Genomic DNA, 21,393 nt, shown 5'->3' with positions numbered 1-21,393 from the left:
TCCTACTTTACTCACTCCTGTCTTTATATTAATAAGGTTGTGAGATCCGCCTTTTACAAAATGAATGTAGTTCATAGATCAAGAATGTATTTGTAGAGGAGTAGCCTAGTGGTTAGTGCAGTGGGCCTTGATCCTGGGGAACTGAGTTCAATTCCCACTGCAGCTCCTTGTGACTCTGGGCAAGTTACTTAACCCTCCATTGCCCCTGGTACAAAATAAGTACCTGAATATATGTAAACCACTTTGAATGTAGTTGCAAAAACCTCAGAAAGGTGGTATATCAAGTCCCATTTCCCTTTCCCCTATTTCAGACATTGCTGCAGCCTGTTATGTTATCTATGAAGGCTTGCCTGCTGTTACTTTGAAGTCATTGCAAATTGCACAGAACATTTCTTATTTGTTGTTGTGGCAACCTAAAGATTCTCAAGTCGCTCCCTTCTTGGTCAGCCTTACTGGTTAGCTGTTGAGGGTTGTGTTAAATTTAAGATAACTTTGTTTATGTCTAAAATAACTCATAATTTGTCCATTCCTTCCTTGTCGTCTCTAGTTTATGTTCATTCTTTTACTACATTGGGTAAAAAGTAGTTAATACAGGCTATTTATTTATTTATTTATTTATTTTGGTCCTTCATTATGAAAGGCCTTGCCCCCTACCCTTCATGCCATTACTGATCTTTGGGCCCTGTTTCCTAAGCCGTGCTGTAGGCGCGCTAGCATTTTTAGCGCACGCTAAAAATTAGCAAGCACTAATGCTAGAGACACCCATTGGAATATATGGGTGTCTCTAGCATTAGCGTGCATTAAACACGCTAGCGCGTCTTAGTAAACTGGGCCCTTTGTGTCTTCACAAAAAGCTTGAATACATATTTTTTGAGCAAATGTTTGGTACTTAGTTATTTTGATATATCAATGTATTTTATTTTGTTTGCCTGTTGAATTGTAATTGTCCTGTTACATATGTATATTTGCTATACCTCACTTTGATCCAGTGGTGATTTGATGGATTATAAATGTTGTCATATAAATAAATAAATGCTATCCCATCAATATTTAAACTATAGAACTGATTAGGCTGATTAATTTCCAAACACTATTTTTTGGAGTATTAATGGTTAGAATAAAGGTATTAATAAGCCCATTTTTGTTAGTTTTAGTTGAAGGTCATGAAGAAACTTTAAACAGAAACACAATCTATAGGTTGTGTTTCTTTATTAGAACTGCATATGTTATCTTGCCTGGCAAGGAGAGACTTTGGGAGTCTCCCAGTCTCGTAAGGTCCTCTTGTAATTTTTCACAATCCTCCTGCGATTTAACGACTTACTGTGCTATTGCTTTAGAGAAAACACATGGAGTGAGTTTTGTTTTGTGCCAAACAGCTTTCTAGTTCTGCTAACCCTGTCTCTGTCCTCAATCAATCCAATAAAATTATATCTTTATACCCTGTCTGATGCTCATAACCAACCAAGGGTTACACTGTTCAACTGTACTTTCTGTGCAGAATTTGTTCTGCTGCTGCTCTCGATAGGGAGGATATGCCATCACCAAGAAGTCTTCAGTATCAAGTGTTCGGTGGTGTCAATGAGATCAGTGCATGGCATTGAAGTTTAATTAACAACTGTCACCTTTCTTAATCCTCTTATTTAGGTTGCAGCAAGTTTTAGAAGAGGTAGTGCTCCATTAGTGCCGTTAGTGGTGTTGTCTGTGTGCATCTGTCACATATGCTTATGGTTATGCATAAGACGCACTCAAAGCACAGAAATATCAAGGCAGCTCCTGGGTTTCCTTCTGCTCACAAGCTGTTTACAAAAGCAGCAGCAGGTGGCAATGCTGTTATCTCATAAATCATAGGAAAATAATTTCCACATTAATGACATGGACACTTCAGTCTTCTTTGCTAATACTCTTTATAAAGTACTAGCCGCAGTATTCCTCTCAACTCTGGTCATAAAAGCACTGCTACCATTGAGTGATTCCCATCTCAGTCCCGACCTATCCTTTCTAATCTGTCCTCACTGCACGTAAGGGTATATGAAGCTAAATCCAGCCACCTTGGACACAAAGGTATGCACTTGTCAACCCATTGCATGCCAAACCACCTGATATAGCTCTAAGGCCACAGAAAAGTGGCTGGGCTGGGAGATGTTAGGTCTAGCTATGGACTAATCATTGCCCTGTGCAAAAATGGATATTGCTTTATGGTTATGTGAGGTAATGTGAACAAGGGTGGGCAGGATCTACGGGAGCCATACAACAACCAAGGTCAGCAAAATAATAATATTTTATTAAAGGTGCTAGGTATGGTGTGTATGGGGGGGGGCGGGTCCTGTTAGCTTCACAGGCAAGAGGATAAATAGCACAAACTAGTCCTTAGGTGTAAGCAAAGGGCGAGACCATACAGCTTTCTAAACTTTCATCAATCAAATGAAAGATTACACAGACCATACAGTTCTGTGCATAGTACATTAAGGAGTCCTAACACAGACACATGCTAAAACATGACCATGTTGAGTCATATCAATAAACTGGTTCTAATGATGTGGCTCCTGTGACATCCTAAGAACATAAGTGTTGCCATACTAGAGCAGACCGAAGGTCCATCAAGCCTAGCATCCTGTTTCCAAAAGTTGCCAATTCAGGTTACAAGTACCTGGTAAGATCCCAAAACAGTAAAATACATTTTATGCTGCTTATCCTAGAAATAAGTAGTGGATTTTTCCGAAGTCCATCTTAATAATGGGTTATGGACTTTTCTTTTAGGAAATTATCCAAACCTTTTTTAAACTCCGCTAACCTAACTGCTTTTACTACATTCTCTGGCAACAAATTCCAGAGTTTAATGACACGTTGAGTGAAGAAATATTTTTTCTCTGATTTGTTTTAAATGCACTATTTAGTAGCTTCATTGCGTGCCTCCTAGTCCTAGTATTTTTGGAAAGAGTAAACAAGCAATTCATGTCTACCCGTTCCACTCCACTCATTATTATATAGACCTCTATCATATCTCCCCTCAGCCATCTTTTCTCCAAGCTGAAGAGCCCTAACCACTTTAGCCTTTCCTCATAAGTCGTCCCATCCCCTTTATCATTTTTGACACCCTTCTCTGTACCTTTTCTAATTCCACTATATCTTTTTTGAGATGCAGTGACCAGAATTGCACCCAGTATTGGAGGTGTGGTCATACCATGGAACGATAGAAAAGGCATTATAACGTCCTCATTTTTGTTTTCCATTCCTTTCCTAATAATACCTAACATTCTATTTGCTTTCTTAGCTGCCGCCACACATTGAGCAGAGGGTTTCAAAGTATCATCAACGATGACACCTAGATCACTAATATGGAACCCTGCATCATGTATCTATATTCTGGTTCCTCTTTCCCACATGCATCACTTTGCACTTGCTCACATTAAACGTCATCTGCCATTTGGATGCCCAGTCTCCCAGTCTTGTAAGGTCCTCTTGTAATGTTTAACAGTCCTCCTGCAATTTAACAACTTTGAATAACTTTGTGTAGTCAGCAAATTTAATTACCTCACTATTTACTTCCATCTCTTGCTCATTTGTAAATCAGGGGCGTAGCCACGGGTGGGCCTGGGTGGGCCCAGGCCCACCCAGTTTTGGTTCAGGCCCACCCAGCAGTGGAGGCAGCGGAGCGGAGGGAGCAGGCTGAGCTCGGTTCCCGCATCTGCCTCCCTCACTCTCACGGCAGCGCTTCCCAAACGCTGCCCACCACCGCCGCCACGATCGCGGGATTTACCTCCCTCCTCTCAGCACTCAGCAGCAGCGGTAGCGAATCATACACGCTGCCTCCTTCTAACCCGGAAGCGGCAGAGGAGACGCTTCCGGGTTAGAAGGAGGCAGCGTGTATGATTCACTACCGCTGCTGCTGAGTGCTGAGACGGAGGGAGGTAAATCCCGCGATCGTGGCGGCGGTGGGCAGCGTTTGGGAAGCGCTGCCGTGAGAGTGAGGGAGGCAGATGCGGGAATGGATGGAGCTCAGCCTGCACTGTAAATATTTTGGGGGGGGAGAAGAGGGCTCCGGGCGGGCAGGTGGAATCGCAGGACATGGATGGGAGTGGGAGGGGCGAGAGGAGAATTACTGATGGCTGGAGGGAGGGGACAGGGGAGAAAAGAGAATTGCTGGTATAGATGGATAGATGGGGGCAGGGGCAAGAACAGAATTGCTGGGTATGGCTGGATAGGGGCAGGGCAGAGAGGAGAATTGCTGGGGATGGATGAATGGAGGGGGGCAGGGGAGGGAAGAGAATTGCTGGGGATGGATGGCTGGAGGGGAGAGGAGAGTTGCTGGACATGCGTGGATGGAGGGGAGGAAAGAGGAGATAGGATGGTTGCTGGACATGGATGGAAGAGAGGGAAGGGAGAGAGAAGAAATGCTGGACATGGATGGAGGGGATGGAAGAGTGAGGAAGGAGATGAGGGAAAAGGGAGAAAAACTGCACATGGATGAAGAAAATAGGCAGAAGCTGGATCCACTGGACAGTCAAGTCTGCGGAGGACCCAGCTTTTACTTATGGATATAGAGCAAGAAATGAAGAAGAAAGGAGGAAATTAAAGAAATAAATGGAAAGGAAGCCCTGGAAATGGAGTTAAGAGGACAGATAGCAGCAGAATCGGATACTGGGCCAGCATGATCAGAAAAACTGTCACCAGACAACAAAGGTAGAAAAAATCATTTTATTTTCATTATAGTGTTTGGAATATGTCCACTTTGAGAATCAGGTGCTCAACATTAAAAGTTTATATTTATTTACTTATTTATGGCATTTTATCCCATATTAAACATGAATTAAATTGGAACCTGGGATCATTTAATTTTTTTTTTTCCTGGAGAGAGTAATGCATTGCCCCCCCCCCCCCCAGGCTCTCTCCCTGGCTATAGCCAGCTCTGCAATTTTGAGGGGAGGTGGACGGGGGGGGGTGCAGAGGTGGACCGGGGAGAGAGCCTGTTGTTAAACATTTACCAGCACACCACTGTCTAGTGCCCACCCACCCAACCTGTTGGCCCACCCAAAAATTGACTTCTGGCTATGCCACTGTTATAAATATGTTAAAAAGCAGCGATTGCAGCACAGACCCCTTGGGAACCCCACTATCACACCATTCTCCATTGAGAATACTGATTTTTTTTTTTTTTTGTTACATTTGTACCCTGCACTTTCCCACTCATAGCAGGTTCAATGTGGCTTACATATATACAGGTACTTATTTGTACCTGGGGCAATGGAGGGTTGAATGACTTGCCCAGAGTCACAAGGAGCTGCCTGTGCCTGCAGTGGGAATCGAACCCAGTTCCCCAGGACCAAAGTCCACCACACTAACCACTAGGCCACTAGGCCACTGATTCCCTAGTTTCTATCTTTTATCCAGTATTTAATCTACAGTAGAACACTACCTCCTATCCCATGATGCTCCAATTTCCTCTGAAGTTTTTATGGTCCCCTCTCCCCTGCCAGCCTTTTCCCTTTCCTTTCTGTCTTTGTCAGTGTGGTATCTTCTCTCCCCACTTCTTTTGCTGTTTTCTCTATCAACAGAGTGTAATTTCCATAGTGGCTTTTATGATTACTTTTTGAGCTTCCTAGCTGCCCTCGTTGGAAGATTGGCAGTATATCAAGTGTCTGAAAATAAACAAATAAATAAATCTGGGCACTTCCCATCATGGCTCCAGATTCAAAATGGCTGCTGTAATATCTAGCAATAGGCCTGTAGTACTACCAAATACAGTGAGGCTGCCACTAGAGGTCAAAACAGCCATTTTGAATCTGAACAGCAACGGGCAGGATCAAGTGGGGTCCATTCCTGCTCATTGTACCCTAGACCATCAGGGAGTTTAAAGGGGGTAGGGAGTGGTATGTCTATGCTCTTGGGAAGGGGGAGGGAGGGAAGGGAGATTGGAACGTGGGAACCATGCTTTTGGGGAGGCAGAGAGAGGGGCTGGGAGAACAGAATCAGGGGGTGAGAAGCTTGTCCAGATACCCTTATGTGGGTCCTGGCCAATATTCAGCCAGGACCCGCTAAGTACCAGCAGCCAGAGGAAGTCCAGTCAGACCCGGATATTCAATGCCAGAGCCTAGGCAAAGCCCAGCATTGAATATATGGGTCTAATTTAGCCGGTGAAGGTCAGTGCATAAAAAACATCACTGACCACCACAGGCTGAATATTGACCAGAATATATTTATAATAAAAAATTAACACATCCTTTTTAAAGGAGTATATTATAGCTTTAAAGATGGATGAGTGAACCCAGTGCTGGCCTATCCATTAGGAAGACTAGGGTAGCACAATTTAGAGGGTGGCATTGCATGCCAATTAATTTCAAAGTTCCCTCTCTTTCCTTCCCTCTACCCCAGTGCAGGGCCTTGAGCAACCGCACATGCTCAAGGCCTGCTACCTCCCACTTCCTCTGAAAGAGGAGTTCAGAGAGGGCAGGATTTGGCAAGTTTTGAGCATGTGCAGATGCTCAAGGCCCCATATTGGCTATGATACATCTTCTCAGGGCTTTTTTTTAGGGGGTACTGAGTACCAGCACCTTTTCCATTGTCTGCTAAAATTGACCCATGGTCCCCAAGTTTTAATGAAAGATCTTAGGCTTTACACACAAAGTCTGTCTTCTCATAGATTCTGTGACTGGTTGCAGGGGACCTGGATATTGAGGGGTGGCTCTCTCAGTGATCATCCCACCCCTGAAAGGTGGCCTGGCATATGAGTACTGGCACCTTTTTTGCTAGAAAAAAATGCACTGCATCTTCTATAGCTGCCAACTGTGGCATTGCTGCCCAAGAGGAAGGGAGATAAGGCCTGAACATTCCATGGAGCAAAGGAGGAGATAGAGAAGGGGAAAAAGGGAACAGGAGAGTTGAGGGGGGAGCATGGGAAGTTGGGGGTAGAACAGAGAGATAGTGGAGACCATGGGTGGAGGGGAAGTAGGGAAAGGGAGAGATGCTGGACACTGTGATGGGGAGATGGCTTTGAGCTGTGAGCTCTCCAATGGTGAGGGTGAGGAGCAAAATGTTTTCCTAGAGCATCAGATATCCTTGGGCTAGCCCCAAGTGAATCCCATACATGTTTTGACAGGGAATAGATTTTTTTAACTACCAGACTAGAACTCTAAGCAGAGTTCATTGTTTGCTGCATTAGATCTTCTTTTTCTTAGTATGGACTGGGAAAAGTAGAGATGATTTCTTGCATGTGAGGCAGCAGCCAGAGAAGCAAGGTAGAATTTACTGGAAACAAGCTGATGAATTCTCAGGTGATCCCAGAGAGGGCAGAGTGAAAGAGGGGTCCTCAGCAATTGCAGCAGAATGCTGAAGTGGCCTTGAGCAATGGGTCTATGTACTCTGCAAGATTCACAGAATGCTGCAGCCACCGCTACCTATATGGAGGACCAAAACTTTCCCAAAAGAAGCTTTCTCAGGAAGGTGCCTGTACCTCAACCACAAATACCGACTACCAAAATCATCTATTACCCAGAAAAGCACCATAAAACATAGATACACAAGAATAGTGAATATTCACAAAGTAGGAAAGGCAAGCACCAGTCATAAGCAGCAAACAGAAACCTTTAGAGGAATGTATACAGGTGAAGGGGAGCTTTATATTTATTTGATACATATTTGGCCCACGAAGAAAACCTTTGTAGGCAAACTGCGAAAACATGGATGTGGTGAATTATTTCTCACAGATCAATTTATTTTAACTCAGTATATGGTATTTACTGTACAAGCAGGTTCTTTTTTTTATTTCAATTTGCTTCAAATTCTCTAGAGAATGTCTGTCATGCTTTATAACATAATTTCATTTTTTGATTGGATAATCAGTTCATCACTGCTTCAGATCACAGTAGCTGGATTCATGGTTTATTTCTGTCTGCAGAGATAATGGAATTAGTAGAATATTAATTCCACGAGCTGCATTGCTTTCTGTAATTGATAGCATTTGCATATTCATGTTTTCATGAACAAATATATCAGGGATAGATTTGTAATACAATCGAAGTACGGGACTGGGATTTGAATGCTCACATTTAATCACTGTATGATGGGGAGCAGGAGGATTATCATCTTTATTAGCCAGAAGATTTTAGCACCTCATTTCTAGACTTTTTCAGCTTTGCCATCTCCTGTCCACTAAAGGTTCAGGTACCATAGAAACTCATATAATACTTTGGGGGGGGTTCTTTTTTCTCACTTTTATCCTCCTCTCCCCACTCCAAATGTTTGTCTCGGAATCAAAGTGGCAATCCTCGGTCAAGAGGCATGGAATGAAGCACGGGTCTCTTCAGAGCCCAGTGCAAGGGTACCCATGACACAATTGAGCTTATTTTCGAAAGAGATCACCGGCCATCTTCCGACACAAATTGGGAGATGGCCGGCAATATCCTGATCCCGGCCAAATCAGTATAATCAAAAGCCGATTTTGGCCGGCGCCAACTGCTTTTTGTCGCGGAGCTGGCCAACCTTCAATGGAGGGTACAGAAGTTGGGGCGGGATGGGGACGTGGTTACAAGATGGCCGGCTTCACCCCATAATGGAAAAAAGATGGCCGGCTCAGACGAGCATTTTGCCTGCTGCACTTGGTCCATTTATTTTTAGGACCAAGTCTCAAAAAAGTGCCCCAATTGACCAGGTGACCAGCGGAGGGAATCGGGGATGACCTCCCCTTACTCCCCCAGTGGTCACCAACCCCCTCCCACCCTCAAAAAAAATATTTTTAAAACTTTTTTGCCAGCTTCTATGCCAGCTCCATCACAGCAGTATGCAGGTCCCTGGAGCACTATTTAGTGGGTGCAGTGCACTTCAAGCAGGTGGACCCAGGCCCATCCCCCCCTACCTGTTACACTTGTGGTGGTAAATGTTGAGTCCTCCAAATTCCCCCAAAACCCACTGTACCCACATGTAGGTGCTCCTCTTCACCCCTTAGGGCTATGGTAGTGGTATAGAGCTGTGGGGAGTGGGTTTGGGGGGATTTGGGGGGCTCAGCACCCAAGGTAAGGGGGGTATGCACCTGGGAGCAATTTTTGAAGTCCACTGCAGTGCCCCCTAGGGTGCCCGGTTGGTGTCCTACATGTCAGGGGGGCCAGTGCACTAAAAATGCTGGCTCCTCCCACGACCAAAAGGCTTGCATTTCGCCGGGTTTGAGATGGCTGGGCCCGGTTTCCATTATGGCCGAAAACCGAAGCTGGCCATCTCTAAACCCGGCCATCTCAACATTTGACCTAAATGTTGAGGTGTAGCCGGCGCCAACTGTATTATCGAAAGAAAAGATGGATGGCCATCTTTTTCGGAAATATGGTTGGCCCCGCCACTTTACGGCGCCCGCCCCGAAGATGGCCGGACATCTATTTGGCCAGCGGCGTTCGATTATGCCCCTCAATGTCTCCAGTGTGTGCAGATTACACACATATGCATATCTTATGAATATCGCAAAACCTGTACTGACTATTATTCTTGTCAACTCCTTTAAAATTATCTCTAGGAGCACTACTAGTTCATGTGTTAGCAAATTCAGGCTCCCAGGACAAAATACACCTTCAGAGGGGTAGTTAACTTTTGTGCAATAATGCAGTCTGTGTGTTACTACAAGCCACACTAGTGTGTTTGTGTAATGAATTGCTGTTATTGCATTGGCAGGTGCTACAGCTCATTGTTTTTATCACAAGCTGTACCTGTATCATATACATTGATTAAATGCATTAATTAGCCAATTACGCATGTAAGCACAGCTAAGCAAATACAAGGTAGTTCTATAACTGGGACCCACAGTTTAGATGCCCTATTTCAGCAGGCTGTGAGCCTATTCTATAAGAACACTTATGCACTGTGATATTATGAGTGAGGGTTGAGGGTGGGCCTTCCCAGTAACACAGCCAGACAAAGCTGTAAACATGAAATAAGTACTTTATGAACTTAAATCTGAGGCCTACTATTTCACAGGCCTAGGAACAAAGGTAATATCTCTTTACTTGAAGGGGGGAAAGTCTTGACATGGGCCTGCGGCTAACAGGGCCCAAGAAACACAGTCTATGACTTGTAACTGCCACGACCCCAAACACACAGTTTGTAAGTTTCTCGCTCTTTCTGGATTTCCAGGTCTGGCAAAACAAGGTTCTGCTAGATCTGGAAATCCAGAGAGAGATTGCATGTTTTATCATTTTGACATCAAATTCTTGTTTCAGTTTGTTTCATATAACTGGTTTTTAGTAGGCAAAATGTTGACCACTTTGAGTACTCATGTTAATAAAGGTATTTCCTGGCAGAACTGTACTCTGAAATCTGCAGTTTTTTCTCCAAGTGGTAAGTGTAGGTCACAAGTAGCCTTTCAGAATCCAAAATGCAAATTTGTTTCTTATAGCTCATTTCCAGGGATGATCAATGGCTCACCCAAGTCTACAAGGCTATTCATTTTTTATGGACTTTTTCTTCAGAACTTGTTCAAAGCTCTCGAATCCTGCTATGTTATTCACCTTGGCCATCTCGTTCAGCAACAGATTCCATAGCTTGCTTATTTCATTATTTATTTCAAATATTTGATATCCCACTTCATCTACAGTTCTGAGCAGCTTATAACATAACATTCACAATAAAATAAATGTATGTGCTGTATGATGAAAACTCTATGATTTCTCAAACTATTGCTCACTATTTTCGAGAAAGTGTCCTCTTGTTTTTGTGTTCTACCCCACTCGGCATTTTGTCATGTCTCCTCTCAGTCATCTTTTCTCCAAGCTGAAGAGCCCCAACTTATTTAACCTTTCTTCATAAGGGAGGTATTCTATCCTCTTTATCATTCTCTGAACCTTTTCTAGGTGCTCTGTATCTTTTTTGAGATGGGAAGACAGAACTGCACACAATGCTCAAGTAGTGCTTTCACCAGGGACCTCTACCAAGACCCAATGGCATTCTAAGATTGTTCTCCCTCCCTTTCAAATAAAATTCTATTTTGCTTTTTTGATAGCCACCACACACTGAGCTGAAAACTTCAATAGATTGTCCACACTAACTCCAAAATCTTTCACTTGGTTGATGATGACTCCAAAAGCAGGACCCAGCATTTTGTATTTGTAGTTGAGATTATTTTTGCTTATGTGTATCACTTTGCATTTTCCACATTTAAGGGCTCTTTTACCAAATGGTGGTAAAAGCTGGCTCACAGTGGAGTCGGTGCATGGGATTACTGTGCACCAAGGTCACCTTTTACTACCGCCAGTAAAAAGGCCTTATTTAAAAGGGCCAGTAAATGTCTGTGTGGTAATTTAAAAATTGCCTCGCAGCCATTTGCAGCTACTGCCCCTATCACCTCTTATTTAGGAGGTGGTGAGGGCTGCCTGATTACCGCCACCTGATTACCGCGAGATACACACTCCAGTACTAGAAAATACAAAAGTATTTTGTAACACCGAAAACACCGGAACTATTGTCAGGTTCTTGAGTGGCTCAGTGGCAGGATCAAAGACAAAGCAGGGCTGCACATCATGCAATCAATACTGGGGCTACCTCGGTTCATTCTGCCTTTGCTAGGCGAGTCCATGCCCACCCACCCTCTGGCCAGCTCTGCAGCAAGCCGGGGTTGAAGGTAGTGGTTGGGGAAGAACAGACAACAGGGCGTCTGATGCTGCCAGCCTGCGAGGCTGGTCCAAGTTCCTGCCAGAGGTCTTACAGATTGCTCTGCTGGCTATGGAGGGTTTCCCTGCAGAATCAGGAGTCTTTGTTGACGCTGCCAGCCTGCAGGGTGTTCCAAGTTCCTGAGTGGGTCATAACTGGGCCCGATATTCTGCCCTACCCCATTTCCTATCCCCGCACACAGCTCTCATGGTCGACAGATTCCAGGACAGATATCCCAACCACTACCAACAGCTCCTGACCTCCCAATAAAATTCCCTCAGACAAGGTAGGCATTCTTTTCTCTGCATCGGTCAGAAACAGCTGTTTCTCAGAATCCACATTTGAATAGTAATCAGCTCATTATCATAGTTTTACATACAATTCTCATTGGCTGCCACCGCGAATGGAAAAGAGTCCACAGAACCCCTTTGTGCATGTCTCACAGAATATTGTCCTTACTAAACCATCCTCGCTGAACAGGCTTGAACCAGTCTAAATCACACATTGCTGCACCATTAAGTTTTGTGCATTGAGGCCTAAATAACATCCCTTCCCTTTCTCATATCGGACTTGAATGTCAATTTTTTTACCTTTCCCTCACATCACACATCACATCCAGACCACGCCCCTTGTTATATAAATGTACTGCAGTTTTAGCTTCCATAGCCTTGCTTTATAAATTGGTATTTGGACATCTATGCAATATGGTTTTCGGACATCAAAACAAAAATAAGGCTTCCAAAATAAGGGCCTTTGTGTCATCCACAAATTTGATCACCTTTCTTAGCACTCTTATCTCGAAATCATTTATGAACATGTTAAACAGCACAGGTCCTGGCAGACCCTTAAGATAACTAGCTATTTACTCCTGCTCTCTCTTTCCTTTTAGTCAGTTGCAGTCCACGAAAGACACTGCTTCCTATCCGATGACTCTTTAATTTCCTAAATTATATCCTTTCTGTCTGAATGATTTATTCACTGGGGTTATCTTTCTCTCTTTTCAGGGTTTAGATTAGGCTCTAATCATATTTTAAGTACAAATTATGCTAGAGAAAAGACTACCCTAGGGGGTTCACAAACATTTATTTAGCACCATACATGTTGCTGACTACTTCAAGGAACACATGGTGAGAACTAATTCTCACTCCTCATCCAGCAAACCTTTCACTGTTTATTCAGTATTTCTTAAACCTTCTTTATTCTATTCCTTTGCAAATCCTTAGTACTTCACAAAACAACTGGATTAAAAACGAGCCAAAAATAGCATCAAAGATGCTGGTATTTGATTGAGCTACATAGTATGTACAATAGTTTGTGACATCATAGTCAATATGGACCAATTGGATCGCATGTGTGTGATGCAATTTTTAACTTGGTCAACATGCTATTGTATAAAGGGCACATGCTCTTTATAGAATCGCGCTTACTGCCAATTTTTTTCCAGTGCCAAATTTTGAACACCTTTTACAGAATTTCCTCCAGTGGAATTATTTTTTTTTGAATTAGAGCTTCACAGACCCTACCTGTCCTTCCAACTATCGCCCCATCTCTCTCTTCCCTTTCCTATCCAAGATACTTGAACATGCTGTTCACCGCCATTGCCTTGACTTTCTTTCATCTCAAGCTATTCTTGATCCACTTCAATCTGGCTTTCGCCCCCTTCATTCAACTGAAACAGCGCTTGCTAAAGTCTCCAATGATCTGTTCCTGGCCAGATCCAAAGGTCCCTATTCTATCCTCATCCTTCTCGATCTATCTGCTGCTTTTGACACTGTTGATCACAGCCTACTCCTTGATACGCTGTCCTCACTTGGATTTCAGGGCTCTGTTCTTTCCTGGTTTTCTTCTTATCTCTCCCAGCGTACCTTGGTGTACCTCAGGGATCTGGCCTGGGACCTCTTCTTTTCTCCATCTATACTTCTTCCCTTGGTACTCTGATCTCATCCCATGGTTTTCAGTATCATCTTTACGCTGATGACTCCCAGAGCTAACTCTCCATACCAGAAATCTCAGCCGAAATCCAGGCCAAAGTATCAGCCTGCCTGTCTGACATTGCTGCCTGCATGTCTCAGCGCCATCTGAAAGTAAACATGACCAAGACTGAGCTTCTTATCTTCCCCCTAAACCAACCTCTCCTCCTCCCCCATTCTCTATTTCTGTGGATAACACTCTCATTCTTCCTGTCTCATCAGCTCGTAGCCTTGGGGTCATCTTCGACTCCTCCCTCTCCTTCTCTGCACATATTCAGCAGACTGCTAAAACCTGTCGTTTCTTTCTCTATAATATCACCAAAATTCGCCCTTTCCTTTCTGAGCACACTACCAGAACCCTCATCCACACTCATCACCTCTCGCTTAGACTATTGCAACTTGCTTCTCACAGGTCTCCCACTTAGCCATCTCTCTCCTCTTCAATCTGTCCAAAATTCTGCTGCACGACTAATATTCCACCAGGGTTGTTATGCTCATATTAGCCCTCTCCTCAAGTCACTTCACTGGCTTCCTATCCATTTCCGCATACAGTTCAAACTCCTCTTATTGCAGCTCCTCAGTACCTCTCCATTCTCATCTCTCCCTACATCTCTCCCCTGGAACTCCGTTCACTGGGTAAATCTCTCTTATCTGCACCCTTCTCCTCCACTGCTAACTCCAGACTCCGTTCCTTTTATCTTGCTGTACCAATGTGCCTGGAATAGACTTCCTGAGCCGATACGTCAAGCTCCATCTCTGGCTGTCTTCAAATCTAAGCTAAAAGCTCACCTTTTTGATGCTGCTTTTAACTCCTAACCCTTATTCACTTGTTCAGAACCCTTATTTTATCATCCTCACATTAATATTCCCTTATCTCTTATTTGTCCTGTTTGTCCTAATTAGATTGTAAGCTCTGTCGAGCAGGGACTGTCTCTTCATGTTCAAGTGTACAGCGCTGCATATGTCTAGTAGCGCTATAGAAATGATAAGTAGTAGTAGTAGTATCTGTATTCTCTTAACACCCCAAACTATCAGCCTCCTACCAGAAGAAAATCCCTGCCTAAAAAATCTCTTGACAGAGAACCAAATCCTTTGAAATTAGCTTTATAAGTGCCAAAAAGGAATACCCTTGAACCATGCAATACAATATATACAGTCTTTATTAAAATTTGGCCTGTGATTGTTTGATCATTTATCTACTATCAAAATTATTTTTAAAGTATATGCAGTATCTTATTTTAGCATCACTCTGTTTTATCTGCACCTGATTTAAAGTTATTAGTAACAATATTTTGAATTTATTTATGAAAGGAAACCTACTGGTATGAGAGACTTCATTGCAAAATTCAGAAAAATAACAGGTTTTTTTTTTTTCTTTCATTCTGACTGTAATTATTGTGAAGTTGAGGTCTGCCCTCTGCTGGCTGATGCATATTTATCAGTCAGTTATCTAAGACAACATTTCTCAAGCTAGCCCCTGAGTAACCCCCTGTTTGGTTTTTAGTTAATAAGCATGACATAGACTTGTACACACTGCCTCCACTGCATGTAAATCTATCTCATACATATTCATTGTGAATGTCTTCAAACTTAGACTGACCGGGGTCCCTCCATTGCCCCATGTAAGCCGCATTGAGCCTGCCATGAGTGGGAAAGCGCGGGGTACAAATGTAATAAAAAAAAAATAAAGACAAATTTCAAGGGATAAAATGTAGACATGTGAGCAGGGCTATAACAAGGGTGAAGCAGAATGTAGCTATTCAGGTCATAGGTCTTAGAGAACAACACCACTGGTACCAGGGCCTATCCAGAAATGAATCACACAAGTGGCATGTAGTGACATTTATAGCAAGGGATTCAGTAGATGTGCTAAACGTTTCTGCAATGCGTGCCCTTAACTAAGGTTAATGTATTCGCTATTTGTGCTGAACAATGTCACATCTTGGTCTCTTTCTGAGAGTCTCCAATAACATTTGCACTTCTCCTTTTAATTTCCGTGTTGATTTGAAGACACTTAAGTACTGTATCGCCATCACCTTTCTGAACTCTATCCTTCAGAGTTATACACAAATTGACATTATGTGGTGTAGAACTCCCCCAGTGGTCAACTAAACCCCCCCCCCCCTCAAAAACTTTTTTTCAAAATATTTTTCCCAAGCCTCTATGCCAGCCTCAAATGTCATACTCAGGTCCACCACAGCAATATGCAGGTCCCTGGAGCAGTTTTAGTGGGTGCAGTGCACTTCAGATAGGTGGACCCAGGCCCCCCCCCCCACCTCTTACACTTGTGGTGGTAAATGTGAGCCCTCCAAAACCCACCAGAAACCCACTGTACCCACATCTAGGTGCCCCCCTTCACCCATAAGGGCTATGGTAGTGATGTACAGTTGTGGGGAGTGGGTTTTGGGGGGCTCAGCACACACGGTAAGGGAGCTATGCACCTGAAAGCAATTTCTGAAGTCCACTGCAGTGCCCCCTAGGGTGCCCGGTTGTTGTCCTGGCATGTGAGGGGGATCAGTGCACTACGAATGCTGGCTCCTCCCATGACCAAAGGGCTTGGATTTGGTCATTTCTGAGATGGGCATCCTCAGTTTCCATTATCACCGAAAATCAGAAATGACCAAGTCTAAGGACGACCATCTCTGAGGTCGACCTAAATTTCCAGATTTGGGCGTCCCTGACCGTATTATCGAAAAGAAAAATGGATGTCCATTTTGTTTTGATAATATGGGTTTTCCCGCCCCTTCACGGGGATGTCCTGCAAGGACGTCCTCAGAAAAACTTGGGCGTCCCTTTCGATTATGCCCCTCCACATGGGCTAAAGCCAGTAGTCGAAGCTTCTTGCCTTATCAATTACATTGTTTTGACTGTACCAAGATGGTGACAGCTGCATTGGGGAGAATGAACACCTCTTTGGATGGATAGGCTTCAGCCTTGTGACGTCACACTGTCTCCTGTCATCAAACCTCCTTGGGATATGGAGCTGCAGGGGAAAACAAGAAGGAAGGATGTGTCTCTCAGCTACTGCTCCTTCCTCCCCTTGCAGCCCATTGGTCAGTCATTCCTTAGCCAGCCAGTAGGCCTCAGGGGAAAGCTGGATGGAAGGTTATATCTCCTATGATACTGGTACTGCCTCCTCTGCAGTTTTTTTTTTTGGCTGGCTATGGAATATCTGACCAATAGGCTGATAGCAGGGAACAGAGAAGAGCTGCAGTGTTGTCCAAGTAGGTTGAATGAACAGAGTCAGCTGAAGATAGTGGGTGGAGCTTGCCATCATATTGGCCAGAACAAAACAATTGCTATCAGTATTGTTATGAGGTTTTATTAAACCTCCTAGGTTTTACATTCCCTCTATTAGGAGGAGATCAGGGGGAATGTAAGGGGAGTTAAGGGGGTTTGGACTTCATATAAATGCTCCCAGGTATATATATATATATATATATATATATATATATATATATATATATATATATATATATATATATATATATATCTTATACCCCACGCTTTCCCACTTATTAGCAGGTTCAATGCGGCTTAATAGTATAACAAGTTTTCAAAGTAACATAGAATAGATAACAACTGTAATATAGTGTATAAAGAGGCGGACAATGTGGGTAAATAAGATGGGTAAAGGGTGGTAGAGGTGGGGAGTGGGAGGAGGGTGTGCATTGGGACATTGTGTTGTTAATTAAGGAAGAATGTATAGTGAGGGTTGGTAGAGGAATGAATTTAGAAAGGGATTAAGTAGGGAAGCATATTCCAGGTTCTGTCTTATAGTCTGATCCGGGTAGCGCAGATGGACTCCAAATTTAAGGCAGGTCATTTGTATAGGCTTGCTTGAAGAGGTAAGTTTTTAGCAGCTTTTGGAAGGGTAAGTGGTCATTAACTATTCAAATAGATCTTGGAATATCTCATCATTGCTCCCTTATCTTGTTTGCTAAGCCCCTAAAAACCCACTACCCCCAATTGTATACTACTATTTTATTTATTTTGTTACATTTGTACCCCACGCTTTCCCACTTGTGGCAGGCTCAATGCGGCTTACATATTGTGCACAGGTACTTATTTGTACCTGGGGCAATGGAGGGTTAAGTGACTTGCCCAGAGTCACAAGGAGCTGCCTCTGCCTGAAGTGGGAATCGAACTCAGTTCCTCAGTTCCACAGGACCAAAGTCCACCACTCGGCCACTCCTCCATCCTATAATAGCCCTTATGGATGACGGGGGCACCTATATGTGGGTACAGTGGGTTTCTGGTGAATTTTGGAGGGCTCACAGTTTCCACCACAAGTGTAACAAGTAGGAGGAGGTATGGGCCTGGGTTTACCTGTCTACAGTGCACTACTCTATGGATCCGTATGGTACTCTAATGGACCTGAGTATGACATCAGAGGCTGGCATAAAGGCTGGTAAGTAATGTTTTTAATCACATTTTGGGAGGGTGAGAAGGGGGTCAGTGATCATTGGGGAATAAGGGGAGGTCATCCTTCATTCCCTCCTGTGGTCATTTAGGGCACCTGTTCTAAAAACAGGTCTAGCTCAAAACGTCATCGTTTTGTTTTGTTCCATTATGGCTGAAAAATGTCCAAGTCTTAGGAACACCCAAATCCCACCCTTAACACACCCCAAACCAGGGGCGTAGCCAGTCCTCGCCGGGGGGGGGGGCCAGAGCCCGAGGTGGGGGGCACTGTTTAGCCCCCCCCCCCCCGAGCCGCCACCACCACATTGGACCTGCTTGCCGGCCTGCCGATGACCCCCTTGAACCCCCTCCCGCCACTAACCCTCCCCCGCCGTTGCGGCCCGCCCCGCCGCCGCATCAGATACCTTGTTTGTTGGCGGGGGTCCCCGAACCCCGCCAGCCGAAGAGAGTCTTCTTAGGCACCGGAGTAGCGCCTTCGTTCAATGAAGTTCCTGGTGTGATCAGCTGTTTCTAACGCCTTACGTCCTGCACAGGGCTACATGCACAGTGCAGGACGTAAGGCGTCAGAAACAGCTGATCACACCAGGAACTTCGTTGAACGAAGGCGCTACTCCAGCGCTGAAGAAGACTCTCTTCTGCTGGCGGGGTTCAGAGACCCCCGCCAGCAAACAAGGTATCTGATGCGGCGACGGGGCGACGCCGGGGGAGTGTTGGTGGCAGGAGGGGGGTAGGGCCAAATCTACGCCACTGCCCCAAACACGCCACTTTGAGATTTGGACACACTGCAGACAAACAGCATAGAAAAACATCTAAAAAATAGGTTTTGAAAATACTGATTTGGATGTTTTTGTGAGAAAAACGTCCAAATGCTGCTTTATGCCACTTTTTAGATGTTTTTCTCTTTTGAAAATGAGCCCCACAGTCTCACAAACTCTGTGTGTTTCTTGGTTTGGCTCCTTAGGCAAACATATGTTTGTGGGCCCCCCCTACCAGGAACCACAACCCCTACCATCATTTCCGAAGTGGCAACAAAAGTACACAGCCTAGCTGTCAGTATGATAACATTATAGTTTCAGAGAGAGCATGGGGACTATGCAAACACGTGCTTAGCGATTAGAGTCGGAGAGCTGCCAAGTTACCTGGTTCCAGGAAGGAAATTTTGAGCCAGTCCTGGATTTCTACAACCCTATCTTGGTACATTATGAGACCTGACATGCTGATTTCAGTGGTGGTATCAGGGACTACAAACAGAGCACTGAGTTGGAATATAAGTTCAAAACTAAGACTGGCCAAAAAGCCTCCCTCTTGGAGCTGGGTAACTTGGCAGCTCTGCAGCAGTGGGCTGAGAACCAGGGAAGCTGGAAAAGGCATTTTCACTCAATCACCTCTGATATAAACTAAAGATTCCAAGAACAGACTGCCCGAAAGAGTAAGATTTAAGGGCAATGTGCCCGAGATATTAATTTACAAAGTTTTACATGTGAAAAAAAAGTTCACAAATAAAATATTTTAGCTTTTTTTTTTATGCTTCTGAAAGAATATAGGCAGAGTGGAGGCAGCATTAGGACAGTATTCAAAGGAATTTGCACAAGTAATTTAATACTTAACAGGGTAAATTCATGGGCTGAAAATTTCTCTTCACTGAACTTCTTCACTCCAGTCCATATTTTCAAAGGGAAGTTTTATTTATATGACACTGTGCTCACCAAGGACTCAGAAACATATTCAAGTGCATGAACTCTCTCTTTCCTATTGCCGTCCTGCTGCTCATGTGCTAATTCAGGAGGTGCATCTCCCATCGGCCCACCATCATGTAAAATTCTGGCATTTGCTGCCAGTCCTTTTCCTCGGCTGATAGCAGACCCTTCACACTTTTCCCCATTCTTCAGTCCTACTCTTTTCAACAATCTCCTCCCAGCCCCAGAAAACTCACTGGTTCTCTTCAAGGACCCTGTGCAGAGCTCAACTTCTCCCACAGCCCTTGTAGCTCAGCTTTACTATTTGAATTTTATGAGTTTGTAACTGTGTGTTGGGGGGGGGGGGGGGGGGGGGTTGCAGTGAGGTCTATTACAAGGTTCCTGATTGGCTGTATGAGGCACCAGGGAAAACTGGGAGCTTGAGGGGCATGTGAGGCATGTATGAGGGGCAGTGTGGAAGGAAGGCAACAGGAGCCAGAACCTAGTAAAGGGCATGTTTTTAGACCAATGAGGTGGCAGAAGGCAGCCTGACCCATAGATTGGCATGAATTTCAAGTCCATCCAGGGGACAGGAGGGCCGGGGTGGAACAGCAGGAAAAGAATAGCACGCCCAGAGAGGCAACCTAGGAAGGAGAAAGGCAAGCCTGGGCAAAGAGAGGAGGCTGCAAGCATGCTCTGAGAGGAGAAGAGAGAAGATCAGGTCCAGGCAGGAGCGTGCTGCTAGCAGGGGCAGAGAAGGGCAAGCTCAGGCAAGAAGAGTTAGCTGTAGGCTGAAAGAGAAGAAGTGTGCTGCTGGCTGGAAGAGAAGGACCCACTGACGAGCCCCGGATGAAGAGAGAGAACTGGTGAGTTCTGTAAGGGGCCGGCCACCAAAGCAGACAGGAACAGAGGAGGAGGAGAAAGGGGTCTAGAGCGAGCCGGGGGGGCAGAAGAGGAGCCGAGCTGCACAGAAGAGGAGCTGTAGCAGTAGCCACAGAGGCCATTCCTCAGGCAGAGAGTGAAGCAGAGGGGGAAGAGGGACCGCACTGGGGAGCTGTGACACATTGGGAGCAGCACAGAGCTGAAGAGAGAGAGTGTAGCAAGGACCCTGCATCCCTGAGAAGTCCACTCAGCGCATCCCTCCGTGTGTGTGTGTGTTTGCCTAACCAGAGAGGAGAAAGCCGGCCATTGTGGTTGCCTGTCCTGTAAAGAAGAGGTCTAGCTGGAAAGGGAAGAAGCCCCACAAAGAAGAGAGAAAGAGTGTCAGGTTTAGAATACTGTGAGCCCTTGGGTCCTGCTGGAGGCAGATGAACCACCGGCCTCCACAGGACAGCCAGACAACCCCTAACTTCACCCGCGGCGACCACCATTCACCAGGAGTTGAGCTCCCAGCTGCAGGCGGCCAACGGGACTTCAGGAACCACAGGGGTCGACGGACTGGCCTGAAGAGAGAGGCAGGAGCCAGCAGGGATGGTCAGGCAGTAGTCAGAGCTGGCGGCAACCAAGGATAGGAACAAGCAGTAGTCAGGGCTGGCAGCAAACATGGATAGTCAGGAACAAGCAGTAGTCAGGGCTGGCAGCATACACGGATAATCAGGAACAAGCAGTAGTCAGGGCTAGCAGCAAACATGGATAATCAGGAACAAGCAGGTAGACGTCCAGAACCAGGAATACAGCCAACAGATCCACACGCACTGCAACTACCC

The sequence above is a fragment of the Microcaecilia unicolor genome, chromosome 3 (assembly GCF_901765095.1).
Source record: "Microcaecilia unicolor chromosome 3, aMicUni1.1, whole genome shotgun sequence".
In the NCBI taxonomy this organism is placed as follows: domain Eukaryota; kingdom Metazoa; phylum Chordata; class Amphibia; order Gymnophiona; family Siphonopidae; genus Microcaecilia; species Microcaecilia unicolor.
Note: the sequence above shows the minus strand (reverse complement) of the source record.